The following is a 20711-nucleotide window of genomic DNA, read 5'->3' as shown; positions in this document are numbered from 1 at the left end:
GAGGTAAAACCTGATAGTGCTGGGGTGCTCTCAGGAGCCTTGAACCAGGTTTCTGTCACTGCACAGACATTGATGTTCTCCATACTGAGAAGGACCTCGAAAGTCGTGCATTTTGAGATTTAGACTTCTGGCATTGAGCAGCATTACCCTTAGTTTTTTCCTTTTTGTGTTCTAGGGTGGTAGGTTTAGAATTTGAGCCTTGCCTAAAAAGGCACTATGGGGTGGCAAGAGCCTTTGCCAATATCCGAATCCCAGGGTGACAGGTGCAAGCCGTCCCTTGCGAAGCAGCGTGGCTTGTCCAGCATGTCATCCCAGGCAGACAGACATTGGATCCCCTTTGAATGACACCAGAGTTTAAGCCAATTGTTAAAGCTGATCATCTTATCTCTGTATTGTGGCATCATTCTTGGTGAAGGTAGGATACTGCTCAAGGTCAAGGTCATACCTGCCTGGGCTACATAATCAGAGAGCTCCTCAATGTCTCTTTTCATGTAGTCCAAGGAGGTGCGTCTCAGGTCGTTTACACCAGCGTGGACAATGACTGAGTCGTATTTGTACCTGCTGTTGAGAGACCTGAGTGCTTGCGTTATGTGGCGGATTCTAGCGCCCGACAGGCAGCTTACTGTGACCTTCTCCTTACTCAGTCTGGTGAGCGGGACGTCAGTGTGTCTGACTATGGAGTCACCAATGACTAGTGTGTCTGGCATTGTGTTTGGCCTTAAGGGCTGTGACTGTTTGACACTCTGACTGTGAGGTCTATGTGTTGCAGGTGTTGTGTTCTGAGGTGGTGGTTGTTTGGGTGTCTGCTTTGGTGGCCTCTGCTGTTTTGGTAGATTTTTGATCAGAGCCGCCGAGTATGTCTTTGTGTGTTTATGTGTATGATTTGAGGTTGTGATGGTACTATGTGAGACTGGGTCTATAGTGTGTGTGGTAACCTTCTCCTCCTGACTGGTCTTGCCAGTCCTATGTTGAGAGAGCTCAGCCTCCAGTTTGGCCGTATAGTTGCATCTCTCGCATGTATTTGTGTTTTGTGGGAGGAGGAGAGGGTTGTCTGTGTACATGAGGCAATTGTAACATTGCCTCAATATTCCCAGGTTCACCAGCTGAGCAGGAGAGGACACTAGCAACTGATCCCTCGACATGCTAGAAGGACTAGACAAAAACTTTAAAAGAGATTCCGGGGACGTGGGTGACCGAGAAATGGGGTTTGCCTTTTGGGGTGCTATCTATAAGAGTGCCGTATCAAGGTAATAAGTACTGTAGGAGCAAGTGCTAGGTTTAACAGATAGAGAAAAGTCTACTTGGAGTCAAGTAGAGATGATCTTTTAGGTATTAGAGAAAGTGCTAGTAACAGGGATGCTTAAAGGTAAGATTGAAAAGAATGCACTCTGCAGTGTGCACTAGAGAAGTTAGATATGAAAGTAGGTAACTTGAGTTTTACCTGTTTAAAAAGTTAAGGTTTAGTGGAGAGTTACTATTTTTAAAACAGTAAGATGGACTGAAAGGGGTGGTTACTTTTGTATTTTGGTACTATGAAATACTGTAGGATGGCCAATAAATTTAAATAATTGAAGGGTGGGATTTCAAAAGTGATGGTTTTGTGATTACTCACATAAGCCAGTGAAAGTAGAGAGAAATGAGATATATGGTCAGATTAACATAAGAGGCGGGCAACTAGAAAGACAGTGGTATTTAACAAGACAACTTAAATGGGTGGGAGGGAGGGAAAAAATTCTGCCTGACTCAGAACAGAGAGAGCTGTGGTCTCTTTTGAAGTTTTAATATGCTGTTAAAACAGAATGCAAGCAAAACACAAGATAAAGAAAACAAACTACAGTATTCAAAATATAGAAAGGCAATACAGAAATACAAAAAAATAACAGCAAACTAACCTTTCCTTCACAGCAAAGTGTAGCAGAGTCTGGATGAGCCTTTCTGGTAAAGCTGTATGTCCTGTAAGAGTGCCAGCAATGTACACAGATAGCATGGTACCTGTAAGCAAACATTTAATTCTATATTTTAATAAAATATTAAAAAAAATTAGATTTGTGCTGTAATCTCTAAGGTACCATGAATTAAACTTAACCTCTGTATGAAATTATTTAATTTATTTGCCATTATTCAGCTATTTGTTTATTTGTTTGTTTACATATTCATTTCAGTTTGGTAACCATGCAAGTGGATTGGCTGAAAGACCTTTTTCAGTCATAACTTGACCTACACAGAACAAGACACAATCAGAAAATGGCAAATACAATAAAGAATTATACCAGTTTTTTTTTTTTCAAAACCATTTTTATTTTGTTTTCATTATAAACATACGCAAATTTACATATAACAAATACAATAAAACAGTAACAGAACTATTTACAATATTTACATTCATCCATGATAAACAATAATTTTATCCATGAGAAGTTATCAGTATTTGTTCAAAAGATTTTCCAATTTTTGCCATGCTATTTTTATGAGTAATGTTATGAGTTCTGTAACAAATGGTTTGCAGTTCTTTTTACAAGCAACTTTTGCTAAATTAATAAAATCTTTAAACATCAAATATTGTTTACTTTTCCAGTTTAAAGTAATAACTTTTCTGGCAATTGCAAGAATTGACCAGAGTAACTGAATCTGAGATTTAGGTATTACATTAGTTATAGGAACATTGAATAGGATTAGTGAGTTAGAAATATGACAGTTATCAGACCATAAAGCATTTACAAAATATTTGAAGTCTTTCCAGTATTGAACAATATTTCTACATTCAATGAACATGTGAACCAAGTTGGCATCTAGTAATTCATCACATTTCCAACATTTACTTTCACTGTTTTTGAGTATAATATTTATTTTATGTGGAGTATAGAAACTCCTGTTCATAAATTTCCATGTATACAATCTCCAATATAATGAAGAAGAGGTACCATATGTAGAATTCAATAACATTTTTTTTTTGGATTCATCAGATATTTGTTCTCCATTAATCTTTACATAGTAATTCCAAAAATCTGAGTCAAACTTTAGAGTGTCTTCTCTTAGCATCTTATAGGTAGGTGAGATACTTAATTTTTGATTATCTGTCTTTTCAAGACACCTAATAAAAAGCTGAATCAAACTAGGTATAGATTCAGTTTCTAGGTTGATTGATACTCTCATTTTGTTTTCTATAAATTGCCGTAATGAGTGTATAAACAACCAACTGACTTGACTATTATCAAAACTACATAAAAGAGAGTTTAGTGGTTTAATATTATCATTTTCAATTAACTGATACCAGAATATTAAGTTATTTTCCTTTAATTTTTTCATTGCATGCATATTGAAAGAATCTAGGCAATCAGGGGAGTATGCTATAGGGAATATAACAAATAGAAATTGTTTAATGTTGTAATTACAATCAAATATATTTTAAAGTTATTAAATATTTGATTAATGCCATAAGAAAAATGATCAAACTTCTTATTTAATAAACAAAATTCACATAAAAGCCAATAAACTCTACTTATTCCATATTGTTCATTAAACTGATTTTCTGTAGTTCTGACATCAGTTATATGAATCTCATATATTGTTTTCCAGCCAGAGATATAGGTAGGTGTGATCCAATGTAATATTACATTAATTAAAACTGATTTGGAATAAAGATCTAAGCTAGGGAATGCTATCCCATTACTGTTCCAAGCTCTAATGTGCCATGTATATGTAATCCTAGGTTTTAAGGGGAACCATAAACATTTAAGTAGCATGGAATTGAATTTTTTAAATAAGTTTTTGGGAGGAGGTAGTAGCAATGACTGTATATAAAATAAAATTTTAGGTAAAATTATCATTTTAATTAAAGAGAGCCTACCCTCCATTGTGAAGAAAATTCTGTTCCATCTTTTGATTAGTTCAGTAATGGTGTTTATTAAATTATTGTAGTTTAGTTTAACAGACTCTTTCCATGTACTCATTATACTGACACCCAAATAGTCTAATCTCTCATTCTCCCAATTAAACAGGCTATTCACTCTTAGGTTTTTGTTGATCTTTTTGTTAATTAGTAATGTTTTGGATTTATTATGATTAAATTTAAGCTATGAAATTCTTTCAAACTACCTTAAGGTATTTATAAAATCATGCAAAGAACCCTCAATATCACCCAATGTTAACATATCATCAGCAAATAATTGCATTTTAGGACAATAATCCTTATTAATTTGAAAGCCTTTTATATTTTGCTTGTTTCTGATATATGTAGCAAAAGGTTCCATTGAAAGAGCAAACAATAATGGTGACAAATGACAACCTTGTCTAGTTCCTTTGAGGATTTCTAGTGGTGAGGATAGACACAATCTGATTTTCACATAAGCTTGTGCCCCACTATAAATTTTCATTAATAAGTTAACAAAATCTGAGGATAACTCAAAACCAATCAGAATTCTTTGTAGATAAGACCAACTAATAGAATCAAAAGCCTTTTCTATGTCTAGGCTGATAATAGTTAGTTGTTTTTTGTATTTTCATGCTATGTCTATTAATGATAGTAATTTAATAATGTTACCTTGCACTTTTCTATGAAGAATGAACCCTGTCTGGTCATTATATATTAGATTAGGTAATATTTTCTTTATCCTGTTAGCTAATGTTGTCATGAAAATTTTATAATCAGTGTTTAGTAACAAAATTGGTCTATACGAATCACAAGATTTGGGGTCCTTACCTTGTTTTAATATGGGGGAGATAATTGAGTATTTCCACAATGAGGGTGTTATACATTTTTGCTTAACCAAGGTAAAGGCACTCATCATTTTCTTTATTATATATTTAGGAAAAATCTTACATAGTTCAGGAATTATTCCATCCAGTCCTAGAGCTTTATTATCTTTTAAAACTTTTATTTGGTCTTTCACTTCTGTTAGTGTTATTTGTTTATTTAATATGTTATTTTGTTGCATTGACACCTTAGTAGTTATATTTTCTTGAATAAAAGTATTTATCACATTATCTGTCTCCAAAAGCAGTATGTTATTATTTATATTTTTAGTAGTTTTTGAATAATCTAATATGCCCATTAAGTTAGATGTACTCAATTGAACCATCACTTTTATATTTAATCTCATTAATAAGATTTTGATTGTGTATTTTATTGGATATTTTCACTATTTTATGTAAATATTTGGGATTTACAGCATAAGATTGTAATTTAAATGTTTCCAGGTTTATGGTTACCTTATGATTCAGAACTTCTAAGTATTTTTGATTTAACTTAATAATTTCAGTATGTGCTACTTTATTTGGTTTTGCATCCATTTTTATCTTGTCTATTTTTTTTGTAAGTCTGAAAGTTCTTTGTCCCACTCTCTCCTTTTTTAAGGTACCAAGATTTTATTCTGCCATATATATAAACTTTAAAGGTGTCCCATATTATAGTATCAGTCACTTTATCATTATCATTTGTTTCCATAAACATGTCTATTTCTTTCATTATCCATTCCCTAAAGTCATTTAACTTAGTTATGTAAGCAGGAATTCTCTGTAGAAATCTTATGAGTAGTTAATGTAAAGTTTATAGCATTATGGTCCGAAAGTGGACAAGTCATTATAGATACGTCACTTATTTTAGAGTATATATTATTTGATACAAAGACCTTATCAATGTTTGTTTGTGTACCAAACCGATATGAATAGTATAGAATAAGGAATAATGTTCTCTTAGACCATGTATATCTTTAAGGTTCATCTGGTTTGTAAAGTCATTTAACTTCTTGGCTTGAGATGTTAGTTTTATTTTACCATTTTTAGAAGTATAATTGCCTGATAATAGGCAGTTAAAATTACCTGTTGCTATAATTTTCCCTTTTGCATTTAAAGTAATCAGGTCCAGATATTTGTCAAGATATTTAGTACTCAGTCCTGGTATCCAGTATGTATTAATCAAAGTATAATACTTCCTATTGATTTCGAAAATAACCATGCTTAGCATCCCATCTTTATCTGAAATTGTATCTATAATTCTTGGCATAGTATAAGTATTTTTCCATAGAATAGAGTGCCCCTTCTCTTAGTCTTAAAACATGAATCAGCCAGAATGGTATAGCCATTGAATGAGTATTTTTGTACAGCTTTTTTTAATAGATGGGTTTCCTGTAAAAAGATGATCTGGGCTTTATGCATTTTGATATATTTCAGCAAACCAGCCCTTTTGACATTATTGTTCAAACCATTAATATTTAATGATAAACATTTATAAGCCATTGACTATAATGTGTATGTTATTATTAACTGAAAGACCTTTCTTCCATGTTGACTTGAAATCTACTGAAAACGTACTTATTGTGGATGCATAATGTGTATCTACTTTCAAAAACCCCAAACTATGTACAAACACATACATGAAACATAAAGTTTCTGGTTTAGTTAAAAATCTTAACTAAACCATCCATCCACCACCTCTCCAATACCAAACTACACAAATTATCCATCTCTTAGAATATAGTATAAAAACAAAAAAGAAAAGCATTATGAAAGCAACTAAAGAAATCTGTATCCATGAAATATACATTAGAATGAGAGTGTCCAATATATCTGAAGCTATATGAATATGTCACATATGATAATAGCACCTCTAATATGTAGATATGCCAGAAATACACATCAGATCAAAGTATGTATAAACATTAGAAGCTGAAAGTTAAGAAGATTGTCATTATTTCCAAGGCTTTTCAAAAAACATCAGATAATTTAACCATTTTGTCAGTCATCTATCTAACATTTTTCATGTAAGGATCTGTTGAATATATATATATATGTATATATATATATATATATATATATATATATATATATATATATATATATATATATATTTTTTTATTTTCAGTTTGATTACCGGGGAAGTCCACTGGGCCAGAATGTGCCCATTTTCAATGGAGGCCCGGGGAGAAAAGCTCCATAAGCAACACAAATGCAAAAAGGTTACATAATGCAAAGGTAAAATACATATATAAATTTGTACAGTTAGGAACAGCAAATGCTTAAATTGTACATTATAAACACAATTAAAGACAATAGATAACACAGTTTACAAGTATTTACATTCAGAGCAATAAGTTTCAACTATGTGACAAATAAGCATCTGAGGTTACTTGATATTTACTATATTTAGATACTTGGAGTCAAGAGAGAGAGCTTGCTTAATCTGAGGATGCTAGCTTAGGTTTGTTTTAGGAGAATAGAAAATAAAGTTGTAGGGTAGCATGTAACAAGGAGTATGGAGAGATCAAAGGGGAAATTTCTTAGAATTTATGTAGGGTGAAAGCAGGAACATTTACGTTTAGTAGACAGGTATGAGAAAAGTTGGGTCTTGAAGGATTCAGAGTTAGGTATAGTCCTAAGTGAAGGAGGGAGAGAGTTCCATTTTTTGCCTAGAGAGAAAGAGAGAAGGAGTTGGCCTGCAGGACATTTGGGTTTGTTGATAGAGATTAAATTTTGGTGTTCAGATCTCAGAGATCTGATTGGGATGTATGAAGGAAGGATGTTTGTTAAGGCTGGGCATTTTTCTGGATAGAATATTAAATTGTGAGCGGTGGTTAGTTGGAGATATTCTAGGTGGTTAGAGAGTTCCAGCCAGTTCAGAGATTGTAGGGTAAGGCAGTGGTGAGTAGAGGTTTTGGATTTAGTTGCGAATTTAGAGATCTTATTATAGCAAGTTTCGAGTTTAGAGGTGTCGGAAGAAGACAGGTTAGTTAGAAGAGGGACTCCATATAGTAAAGAAGGAAGGAGGCAGGTAGTTGCTATAGTATGCCTGGAGGAGTTGGAGAGAAAGCGATTATTCCTATAGAGCATACCTAGCTTTTGGTGTGTTTTCTTTATGTTTTGTTGTATGTGGATATCAAATTTAAGGTGTTCGTCTATGGTAATGCCAAGGAGTTTTGCAGAAGGGACCACTATATATATATATATATATATATATATATATATATATATATATATATATATATATAAAACACTTATTACAACATAACTATTATATTTGCAATTATACACATATTACTCATATGTATTAACAATATCTATGCTGACATCTTTCATCAGGAAGTGGGGAAAGAGAGAGAGAAAGGGGCCTCACAGCCCTCTGTTTAGTTACTAAAGGTTTAGTTATATAACATAAGTCTGATGTTAATATGCATAATGAATTTTCTAATGCAACTCCTAGTTCACTTGATCTTATTTAGTTACTAATAGTGTCACTGAATCTGCAAAATGTATGCATCTATAAGAGAACATAGGCATTGTCAAAGGAGTTAAACACTTTTATCAGAACTAATTATTTACCATTTAAAGTATTTAGTGAAGGATAACAGAATTTCAAGAGAAAAAAATTCCAACCATTTAACAAGTTCAAAAGGTCAAATGATGTCATCACTGTTGTTTCCTCAAGCTGCAGCTTCATAAACTTGTTAAAAAGTATCTAAATAGGCTCTTGCAGAACAGAAGTTGTCTCTAGTGAAGAAAAAAAGCATTTTTGGCAGGAAATTCAGATCTTGAAGCTTTTAGAGTTTACAGAATGCAAAAAAAAAAAAAAAATAAAATAAAGAAAAACAAACTGCCTTGTCAGTGCATGTCATGAATTTCCACAATGAGAACAGTCACACAGACCACAAGTTTCCTCACAAAACATCATCATGAAAAAATTAATCCTTTCATATAAAAACAGCTATTTAGAAGTAACAACAGCTGCCTCAAATCAGAAATCATATTATAACATTTCAATCATTTACTCACCAGTTAACCAGGCCAGAGAAAGAGAAAAAAAGGAACCTAGTGTACATATACATATATATATATATATATATATATATATATATATATATATATATATATATATATATATCATATTTAGCTATCTATAAAACACCATTAATGTACTGTATTAATGTTTAAATGCATCTAAACAAAGAGTCTAAAACATCTAGTTAGAAACACTAATCAGAAACACCTTGTTACCCCACCACTGACCCACTGGAAAAATGCATCTTTGGTATTAAGTCAAATCATACTATTACTGAAGAATTAGAAGACATAGATCATTTGTAGTTATTTAAAAGGGAAAAGTATGTAAAGTACTTATAATGGAGAAAAGAGAGAGAAATGGAACATTGGTAACAAAAAGAATAATAAGAAAGAAGAGAGCGAGAGAGAATGTTATTTAAATACTTAGTACTATATGTAATTAGAAGAAGTAGATATAGAAAGGAAAAGAGAAAGTTAATAATAAAAATGATTCACATTACCTTTCAGCATAGAGACTTTCCAGAAATAAATATATTATGATTCATAAAAAAGCATTTAAAATTAGAAGGAATTTATTCATTTGTCCTTTAGTTTCTTAGTTTTGTTTGCTCCTTCCTTCACAGACCATTCATTTTGTGTTGCCTGTCTCTTCAAACTCTGGAATGACCATTCCATTTCTTCTATGTCTGACAGTATTTTCTCCTTTTGGATAAATTCTACTCTTCTTGTAGGGAATCAAAGATCTTCACTCCTTCTGGCAAGGTGATTTTTATTCTTGCAGAAAAAGGAATTTGAGCTTTAATATTGGCTTTTTTCAGGGACTTAATTAGAGAAACACACTACTTTCTTCTGGATATGACTGTAGAGATATAGTCATTATCAAAATGAATAATTTTCACCCCTCTTGATAGGGAAATTAGTCCAAGCTGATTTCAGCACTAAGTCCTTGTCTTGAGAGGAAAGAAATCTAACTATTACAGACCTGTGGTTAGATGAACTCAGAGATGAATTAGGATTTGCCAGGGACCAATGAGCCCTCTCAATTCCAAAAGAGAGGGATTCAGGCATGTTTAGTGCTGATGAAAACCACTTATTGAGGAACTGAATCATGTCAGCACCTTCTTGTTTCTCAGGAATTCCATATATTCTTATGTTATTCCTCCTTGATCTATTTTCAAGGTCTTCCAGTTTCTCAATCAGCTTGGTGTTTTATTTCAGAAGAAATTCATTGTAATGTTCATTTTCTGTCACTCTAGTATCTTGGTCAGTTACTGTTTCCTCTAAGGCAAGAATCTGTTCAGATTATTTTTACTATTCCATTTAAAACTTCCATTTGTTTACTGCATTCTTGTTTGATAATATCCATTTTGTTTTCTAATTTGTCCATTTTTAGTGACAGTTCTTGGATGTTTGTTATTATAAGATGTAGTTCTTTCTTCACAATACTATCCTGGTGTGGGTTCTTCAAGTTGCTCATCTTGAGAGCTCCAGAAGAAAACTTCTTGAAAGGAATAATTAAAAAATTCTCGACTATGTATTAATCTTTAGAAAATAATAGAGTCTATGTTAATCTAACTTCTAGTATACCTTTAGTTAGGTTTTCCTAAAAATTAAAGTATATTTCCTGTCAGGATATTAAAATCTAAGCAGAGCTATGGATTTCTGCTGCTAGCCAAGCATTATACCAGTTTCTGAAATAGGAAATACACCCCGGGGATCAATTCTGTGTCTCTGCTCGACAGTGGCACAGGAAAATAACTTTCTTGGGTGGCATAAGCCAGGGAACCTTGTTGGCTAGGCTTACGTAGGCCCTTGGGCTGATAGCCTAGTACCTACCTATGAACCTATGAACCTATGAATGTCAAGTCAAACAGTTTTGCAAAATGTAGAAGTGGAATTCAAGCAAGTTGATATATAAAAATATAAGAAATGTAAGTGAGGGCAAAACAGAACTATAACTTTGAAGACCAAAATAGTAAAACTGGACAGACAAATTAAACATAGTGTGAGAAAAGATCAGGAAAATTTTGAAAAAAAAATTACATAAAGATATTGTGCATAATAGAAAATTATTTTATCAATATACAAGATGTGGTAGGACTAAAACATACAAACTGACAAACTGTGTGGATTGTAAAATGTATTCACAAACACAATAGGTTATAAATATATTTGCAAACTCTTAAAACAAATTTGGCTGCACAAAGTTGGTAAAAAATTGTACTCATAACATCATGTTAACTTAAGATACTGAAATTAAATTAGATTATATTGAAAAATAAATATGCACATTGGACACAAAATACAGGGATGAAATAGAATCAGTAACAATGACCTGAGAACACTTCACTATGTACTTACAGTATCATTGCATTTGTTATTCATCAGGTCATTAAAGTATGAGGAGATTCCTCAAGATTGGAGACATGCACTTGTTCAACCTATATTTAAAGGACAGGGGAACAAGACAAACCCAGAGTCACAGAGACCCATACCTTTTCTTTCTTTTTATGGAAAAAACGTGGAGAAGGTTATTTTGTATAATGAGAATAAGACTTGAACCTCTATATAAGCATGCATATGCTGAAAATAGTTCTATAGCTACCTGCAACATGATGTTCTGTGATAATACATTAACAGTTATAAATGACAAATTGTGCTGTAGCATAATTTACATAGACTTAACATCAGTTTTTGATAAGATCATACACAAAACAAGGATCAATACCTTAGAACAACTATTTATTGATGTAATTTTGATAAGATGGATAGCTGCATGGCTTACAAAGTGGACATGAAAAGTACACATCAATTGGACAGCTGAATCTTTAGGTTACAGTCAGGGTGTTCTTTAGAGCTTTGATTTGCGCCTATGCCTCTTTATGTCATATCTTTATCTAATAGTAAGCTTAATTACCTAGAGCTGTAGTTTTTTCTCCTTATAGCTGTTGCTAGTAAAACAGTAAGCAAAATTACCTATATCTGTATTTTTCTCCCCTTAGTTGTCATTGAGCAAAATAGTAAGTTTAATTACCTAGACCTGTAGTTTTTCTCCTTATAGCTGTTGCTTGTGTATAATATTAAGACAATTACCCTATAGCTGTTTTGTGGCTAATGCAGTATGTTACAATTCCCCCAGAGTGTTGTTTTTAAATAAATAAAAACTACATGCTTTAAAACTAAAAATTACCAAGGGACTGTAGTTCCTTTAACTTATTACCTACCTTCAACCCAGACCATTTTGTTGATTGTTTTTTTTTTTTCTGATCCCAAACACACTGATTGGCTGTACCTGGTCTGCCAGCCCTCACTTCGCTTGGGCTGTCTCCACTCCTCTACCCTATGACCATTTCTCACCCACCCCCACTAATCCTAAACATATTTCTAAATAGCCACTTCCCCTAAATAAAGCAATCTAATCACAACAAAGAAAAATTCATATTTATATCATTCCATTTATCCAATTACATTGTATCATGCTAACTCCCATATATTGCACTCCTTAATCTTAACTACCTGTTACTTACATCTTTTAATGTAATATTTATTTATTTATTTATTTTACATTTGTTGACCGGGCTAGTCCAGCTGGATAATTTCCATTTTCAGTGGAGGCCCGGGGAGAAAAGCTCCTCAGATTAAAACAAGGCTATAGAAATTAAACAATTACAATAATCTAGTAATAAGTCATAACCAGACAAAATAACAGTTTTAAATCCTCCACATATCAAGACTCAGTTGCAACTAACAATTATTCCTACACACCCATAACATTCTTACTCTAAGTTAGATCAGAAACATAAGTAGTAAGCAATATGATAATTCTATACTCATCAATCCTGCTATTTGTAGCTATTACAGCTCACATAACCGCTTATCGTACAGAAGATAACACACAATATATGTGAATTATCCCCTTCCCAGACTCATTACAATTAAAGCATACAAGTAATAATAGCACCAACCAACTATCTATAATCACACAAACATAAACCATGTACAATTTGCCTAGCTCACACAACATTATCCTAATGTTACACATAAATACTATAAGTCTATATCAAAATACTTAGAATTTATAGTTCACATTGCATCACAGCTCATACTTAGTGGGGATATTCACTCCAACCCTGGCCCCCAAACCAATCTAACCCATCTAGATCTTCACTCCCCAACCCAGCCCCAGCAGCTGTTAACTCTCCCAAGAAAAAGTACAGATGTACTACTACTTAGTATAAATCTCAGAAGTGTCATGAACAAAACTCAAGACTTGCATGCTACCCTTGCTCTATATACTCCAGATATAGCCCTTATAACAGAAACCTGGCTAAAACCATACATCTCTAGCAATAGAATACTTTCTGCAGGATACAATGTACATAGGTTAAATAAACAACAGAAAAAGAGGTGGTATCACCTTTCTATAAAAAAAAATCTCAATTTAGAAACTTTAGACCTAAACATCCCAACCTTTAACAATTCTGAAATACTGTTTACTAAGCTAACAATTAATCCATAGAAATATCTGAACATAGTAGGAACAATCTAACTACTCTAAAACACGTTTCAAATTGGACAGCAACATACCCCCTCAGAAAATAATTATAATAAGTGACTTTAATGTGGACTGGCTCTCCTGTAGCTCTCAAATTCCCACTAACCACATTAACCTACACGGTTTCTCACAAACAATCCAGACTTGTACTAGAGTAGACAAAACATTAAACAAGCATTCGATTCTGGATGAGCTCCTTACAAACAGACCAAATTTATCCCTACACTATGGCTGTCTCCCAGACAGCCTCACTGACCAACTTACATTCTCCAACACTGAATAAATCCACAAAAAATTACCACCTACCACCATATTCAAGATAAGAAAAAAGTTATCCCCCAAGACTTCATAACTAGTTTAAAAAAATGTAACTGGGCACCACACAAAATTCTCCCTTTAGATACTGCAGTTGAATACTTTAACACAACCTTCCTCAATATCCTAAACATCGTGCCCCCCCCCCCAAGAACAATAAGGATACAATCCAATTATGCCCCCTGGCTTACCAAACAAGATCTCTTTTAAAAACTAGAGATAATGCCTGGGAGAAATGGCCCAATGACAAAACTACTACTATCAAACAAACATATCTATAACTATGAAATAAGTCTAAAGAACATATTAGGACAAAACAAATTACTATAGCAGTAGCCAATCAAAAAACTGAAAGAAACCCACAAATATTCTGGGCTGCCATAAAAAAAACCTACAACCAGGACAATTTAGTACTCCCTCCTCAACACTCACCAACACTCACAATTTAACAGATACTTCACTGAAGCCATACTAGCCCTCACACACAGTAATTGCTCTTGTCCTACCCAGACTCACATAGTACCCACACTGCATTCCAATAGCTTCTCTTTCCAACCTGTCACAATCAAAACCATAGTTAAATGTCTCAAAAGGCTTAAACCTACTACACTTGCTGCTGACCATCTACCTGCTGAATATCTAGAAATCACTGCAGAAGCGATATCCTATCCAGTAACAAGTTCATAAAATTTGGAAAGTATCATATATCACCCCTCTACATAAAGGTGAAAACTCAGCAGAATTATCAAATTACTGGCCAATAGCTATACTATCACCATTATCTAAAATACTTTAATGGTGCACCCATTCACAAATCTTAAACTGTCTAATAACCAACAATTGTCTACCTAACATGCAACATGGTTTCTGTCCTAATCATAGTACCACCACTGACCTTGTTACCTTTGCTAACATTATTAACTACCATTGCAATGAAGGCAATTCAGTTTCCTCCATCTTTCTTGATCTATCAAAAGCTTTTGATACTGTCTGTCATTCTAAACTCTTAACTACACTCTCAGAAATTAAACTTAGCCATTCTGCACTTACTTGATTCCAACAATATCTAACTGGTCATCAGTAAGCTGTAAAATGGCAACAAAATCTCTCTTCACTACTGCCTATAACCTTGGGAGTATCACAGGGATCTCTTCTGGATCCTCTACTTTTTATCATCTTTACTAACAATCTTCATACTCCCCACTTGTTTCCATAGTTCAATATGTGGATGATTCTACCCTGATTTGTGCCACCCCAACACTACAAAAACTCCAAAAAAATCACCCAGCAGTCATTCAGTGCAGTGGAATCTTGGCTAAATAATGCACAACTTACACTTAACCATAACAAAACAAAATTCATTCTGCTCTATCCAACTAGAGCTGTAGACCCCCCACCCACCATTCAATAAATCATCATCAAATCATACAAGTATTTCTCCAGTTTCACAAACAAAGTTAAATGGAGTGGTCATTGACTATAATATGAAATTTTACATACACATATCAAAAACAATAAAAAAGTTCACAAAACACTTGGAATCCTGTACAGAAATCAAAACTTTCTCAACAAATCTTCAAAGGCCATTATAGCAAGAACCCGTCTTATCTCTGCACTACTATACACCTCACAAATTTTCACAAATATTAAGAAATCTGACATAGTAAAACTCGAAACTCGGTATAATAAAATCACAAGGTTTGCTATAGAATCAAATTTCAGATCGCATCATTGTTTGGCTTTAAAACAACTATCTTAGCTCGAACTACCAAATTGAATACTAAATCAGCCAGAAAAAACATCAGTACTTCTAAATATACTAATACATTACTCCAATAACAAGGTATTGCATTCCACTAACAAATCCTTCTTAAATATATTGAAATCTAACAATGCAGCTGGAGTTTCACTTTATTCAAAATGCATAACCAAAACTTGAAATTCCCTGCCATTAAATATCAGAACAACTACTAACACTTTCACCTTTAAAAAACTTCTCAAATCACACATATCTGAATCCTGGATCTGTTCTTGCACAAACCCTGGTTAGGAAATACATGTCTTAAGTCAGCTAAAAGAACACAACCAGTTATTTTTGTATTTGAATAGTATACCCTACTAAGCATATGTTTAACTTGCTTGTTTTTTTACCTTCAATTACAGTACTGCTATTCCTTTTATTCCTACCTAGAATATATGATTGCATTAGTGAAATGTATAACATGTATTCTTCATTTTAGGTTTGTATCTGAGATTGAATCAACATTTGTATCTGTATGTTGTATATGTATCATACTGTTATTTATAAATGTGGAGCTTTTCTCCACGGGCCTCCACTGAAAAAGGATGTTTTGTCCAGCTGGACTTTCCCGGCAAACAAATGTAAAATAAAATAAATAAATAAAATAAATCTTTCTGATCTATCTTTTTCATTTGTGGTTCTCTATTGTCTACATGCAGGTAACTTTAAATAGGTAAATAGGTTACATCTGTCACAGATAGGACAAAATAACTTGACTAATTTAAACAGCAAAGCATATGAGATTTGAGAGGCATAGAATGAAGGGTGAGTATTTGGTACAGCACACAGTGATTTAAAATGTGCATTCATTTAAGGACCTGGGTTTGTGGGTAGATCCAGCTTTGAGGGGATTTTTTTCTGATTATATCAACAAATTGGTTAATGATCATTTTTAAAACTATAGGCTGTAAAAAAAAGATTTATGAAGTCTATGAAATCAGAAATAATAACATGATGGATTATAAGTTACACTAGATGCAAATTACAGTATGGAATAATTTAGAAATATTATAATAAAATTAGCATGAGTAAATTGGAAAGAGTACAGTGAAAATATACTAAGAGCATGTATGGATGTGAATGTTTAAGTTATTACAAAAAGATTAAAAAATTTGAACGTTTTACTCCATCTCATATTGATATTTAAGTGGAGGCCTTAAGTGGAGAGTAATTAGAGACATGTACTTCTAGGAATGTTTGGAGTTATCAAAGTTTAGTAGAGAATAATCAGACAAGCTATGTAGGAGATGATATAGGAATGAGAGATGTGATAAGAGTAGCTGAAGTATGGAATAACATTTCTAATTATATTAAAGCAAGCAGTACTTTAGAATGTTTAAGAACATCTTCACTTATATGGAAATGACTGTTCTGGTACATTTGCAAGCTAGAAGAGCATTACTGCCCATGCATGAAATATTTATATGTATGTACATGTATGCAAAATATGTAAATATAAACACGATATTTAATCAAATGGCTATGTTATGTATAGAAGGATGTCTCCATTTTATTTATTTTTTTATTTTTGGGTGCAATAGTATTCTTTAAACTAATGAGTGTATATTACATGTCTTGCATTGTTGTGACTGATCAGCAAATTGTCTGTTTGCAGCAAAATATATTTTCTCTCAGGTGCAATTTATACTGTTTCACTGTTAAACTGTTATATTATATTATAAATAGCTATGTATGCCTAGATATGTCATTAGTTGCAAAATAGTGAAATAAATAAAACCATGACTTCACATGGAATCTGTGTGTCTGTTTGCTTGTTTATTTTGTAAAATAAACAAAACCACAATTTCATATGGAATATGTGCATCTACTTACTTATGTATGTGTGTATGAATGTAGGTAAACAAATTGTACTTACTAGTTCTAATTAGAAAAAAAGACCGCCTAGTCAATGTGAATATGCATGCAAAAAAAAAAATCCATTCATTTCTTCTGATTTTGTGACATTTCAGTTATAACCGAAGGCATATCTCTCAACCTGTAAGTATAGAGAAAAAAGTTAAGGCAGAAACATTTAACTGGCTAAAGCAGTTACCAAAGATGAAGATAAAAGAGTAGCAAACATAACCTTTACTCAGAAGTGTTAACAAGAACAATACATTTCAAGCAGAAGACATAATCCATATGGCTCAGAGATGACCAGTTGCTCGCCAGGAAATACCCTCTACCATTTTTCTTCCAACAATCACTAATGAGCAGGTCCTCACTGCACTCTCCACATCTAAAAACACTGCATCAATGAGTCCTAATAATAATATATATGGATGCCTCCAAAATAACTTGAAGCATGACCTGTCAGGTCCACTAGAATCTCTATTCAACCACAGCCTCCAGACAGGCTTCATCTCTAGGGAATGGAGAACTGCAACTGCCATCCTTCTACACAAACATGGAACATCAACTGACTGAGGGAACTACAGACCCATACGTTTGTCTAGTTTTACATGCAAGGTCATGGAAAGAATTATCATGGACCTAATAAACAACAACATAGGACATTTAAAAAAATGGTCCCATCCCAGTTTGGTTTAATCAAGAGCAGGTAACACCTTCTAAACCTGGTGGACTTCTTTAAGAAGGTCACTAGAGACATGGATGATGGCAAAATAGTGCATACTGTCTACCTCAAGCTGGTAGAGGCATTTGACATGGTACCTCACTTGAGTATTTTAGACAAACTAATTTATGCACAAATCCCTATGTCACCCAATGGATAGCCAATTGGCTCATAGATAGGACACATTAAGCTAAGGAGGGGGAATCCACCTCCACCAATACACCTGTTACTAGTGGCATCCCACAGGGCTCATACTGGGACTTCTCCTGTTTGGAATATACTTCTCTGAAGTCCGACAGATGTAGAGGGCCTTTGGCTGACCAGATTTTCTGATGACTGCAATCAGTGAATCCCCCAAAGATGTAGCTATCCTTGATGAGGATCTGACAGACAAATAACTGGTGCCCAAACCATGGCCTGAAACTCATTGAAAAAAAATGCATAATTATGCCCTTTGGGAAATGACCTCCCATGCAAATTACAAAATTGATAACTCTCCCCTAAGAGTAGAGCCAGTGATAAAGGACTTGGGAACTCAGATTATCTGAACATTGATCACCGTGTGCCATGGTGGTTAGAAAATATTTCTATGTGGTGCAACTTATAAGTAAGGGCAAAGCATCCAGATCTAAGTAGCTCCACTATACTTAGGTCTCATTAGACCAATAAAGATACTTAAGTCTCATTAGACCAATAAATGAGTACAGTAACCAGGCATTTGCAACAGCTAGAGCAGCCACAGAGGTTTCTACTAAAAGAATACAGGGTGTAAATAGCATGCCTTATATGGACCAGCTCAAAGCTCTGTCCCTGTACTGAGTCTCCTACAGACTTCTGAGAGGTGATCCATGCCTACCCTATAAGACATTCTTCCATCTAGTCCTGATGGATCTGTTATACATTCAGAAACAAATAGCACTGGAATTACCTGATATAAGGATCTGAACCTCATCTGTCACATAAGCAAAACATGCTGGAGGAACAGCTATGTGTTTCAGAGATTACCCCTTCTCTGGAACAGACTCTCCATTCATGTGAAACGCAGCTCTTCTCTAATCCTATTCAAATGCAATTTGGACCAATAGATAGGAATTATAAATTCACCCCTGGTTTGTCACCCGTGGCCTTTATGGATAGGAGCAACTTGTAGATGCCCTAAAGCACATTCATATACCAACATTTTTCTAGTCCTATAGAACTAATAATTATGAAAATTGGGGCAGGAAAAGAAGCTTTGAGGTAATACTCATCATTGTAGTGTTATAGGAATCAGTGGTGCACTAAAGTCCAAATCAGATGACAATAAATATTTACAAAGACATTAAGCTATAGCTCTGAAACCCCAGCAAGTAAAGACTTGACTATACTAGGTTTTGAGTGCAACCACCATGATATCATATCCTTATGAAGAAGTAGATGAGCACAGTGAAGAGCTCCATGGGGCAAATAATACCCCAAGAAGTTTTACTAGTGCTGTACAATAGTCTCTTTTACTACAGGGTTTGTTCACACGCTATGACAACGATCCAAAGTGGTTCCTATCCAAATGGAGGGTCTACTGCTTCCTTTGGCAAGTACTGAACCATTAGTGTCACCAGTAAAATGTGCATGGTAGAAGAAGAATATTGTACTTGTTCAAGTAGACATGAGATAATAAGTCATTGGACAAGATAGCATCATGGCATATCAATAAATAAACATTAATTACAATAAAAATGTCAATGAACTCAGATGGTGAAACGAACAATGAGATTTGGTCCTTACCAGTATAGGGCAGCTTTGTACCCTACCAACTGTGACGTAATCTATGGTCAAATCAGACCACAGATCATGACTCTTACCCTCTTAGGACAAGAAATCTGGACAAAGCCTAAAATACTGTGGGACAAGGACACATAAATGGGGACACATTTTACATTTTGCAATTATAAGTTTAGAAAGTTGATACAGTAACAGAGTTTTGCAGTAGCACACATTTTTTGAAGGAAATGAAGTCAGAAATTCAAATGTATTCCATTATTGGATGGGAAATAGGAAATTCACTCCGGGGATCACTTTTGTGGCTCTGCTCGACAGTGGCACAGGAAAATAATTTTCTTGGGTGGCGAAAGCCAGGGTAACTTTTTGGCTAGGCTTATATAGGCCCTAGGGCCAATAGCCTAGTACCTACCTATGAACCTACGAACCTATGAATTAGTGATTTCAGTCCTCAACGATTTCTTAGAAAACCGCAAATTTTATAAGGCGCAGATCAAAAATATGAGTCAAAGATCTGGACATCTGCAAAAATCTGGACACTTGGGAGAAATGCCACAAATTATTCACATTCTCCATAACGCTGAAATGTGAATCTACTTTGACTACATCGGTCTTTAGAAATGATGCAAAGGCTTAGCTACTAAAATTGAGTGATGACCTGGCTAATTTAAAAAGTCCCTTCCATCTTGAGAACTACAGCATACATCTCAAGTGTCCAGATATTAGCAGCATGTCCAGATTTTTGTCTCATAGTTTTGGTCTTTTCCACATAAAATGTGTGGTTTTCTAGCAGACCAGTCAGAATTGAATTCACCAAATGAGACACATTTGAATTTCATACTTCATATTATTTAGAAAATGTATGCTACTGTAAAACCTTTTAGTCTAGCAACTTTCGGACTTTGTAAGAGTTACATTTAAAATGTATACCAATT

This window comes from Protopterus annectens, chromosome 12.part0 (genome assembly GCF_019279795.1).
Source record: "Protopterus annectens isolate FY-2018-M chromosome 12.part0, PAN1.0, whole genome shotgun sequence".
In the NCBI taxonomy this organism is placed as follows: Eukaryota; Metazoa; Chordata; order Ceratodontiformes; family Protopteridae; genus Protopterus; species Protopterus annectens.
This window is presented reverse-complemented; position numbering follows the sequence as displayed.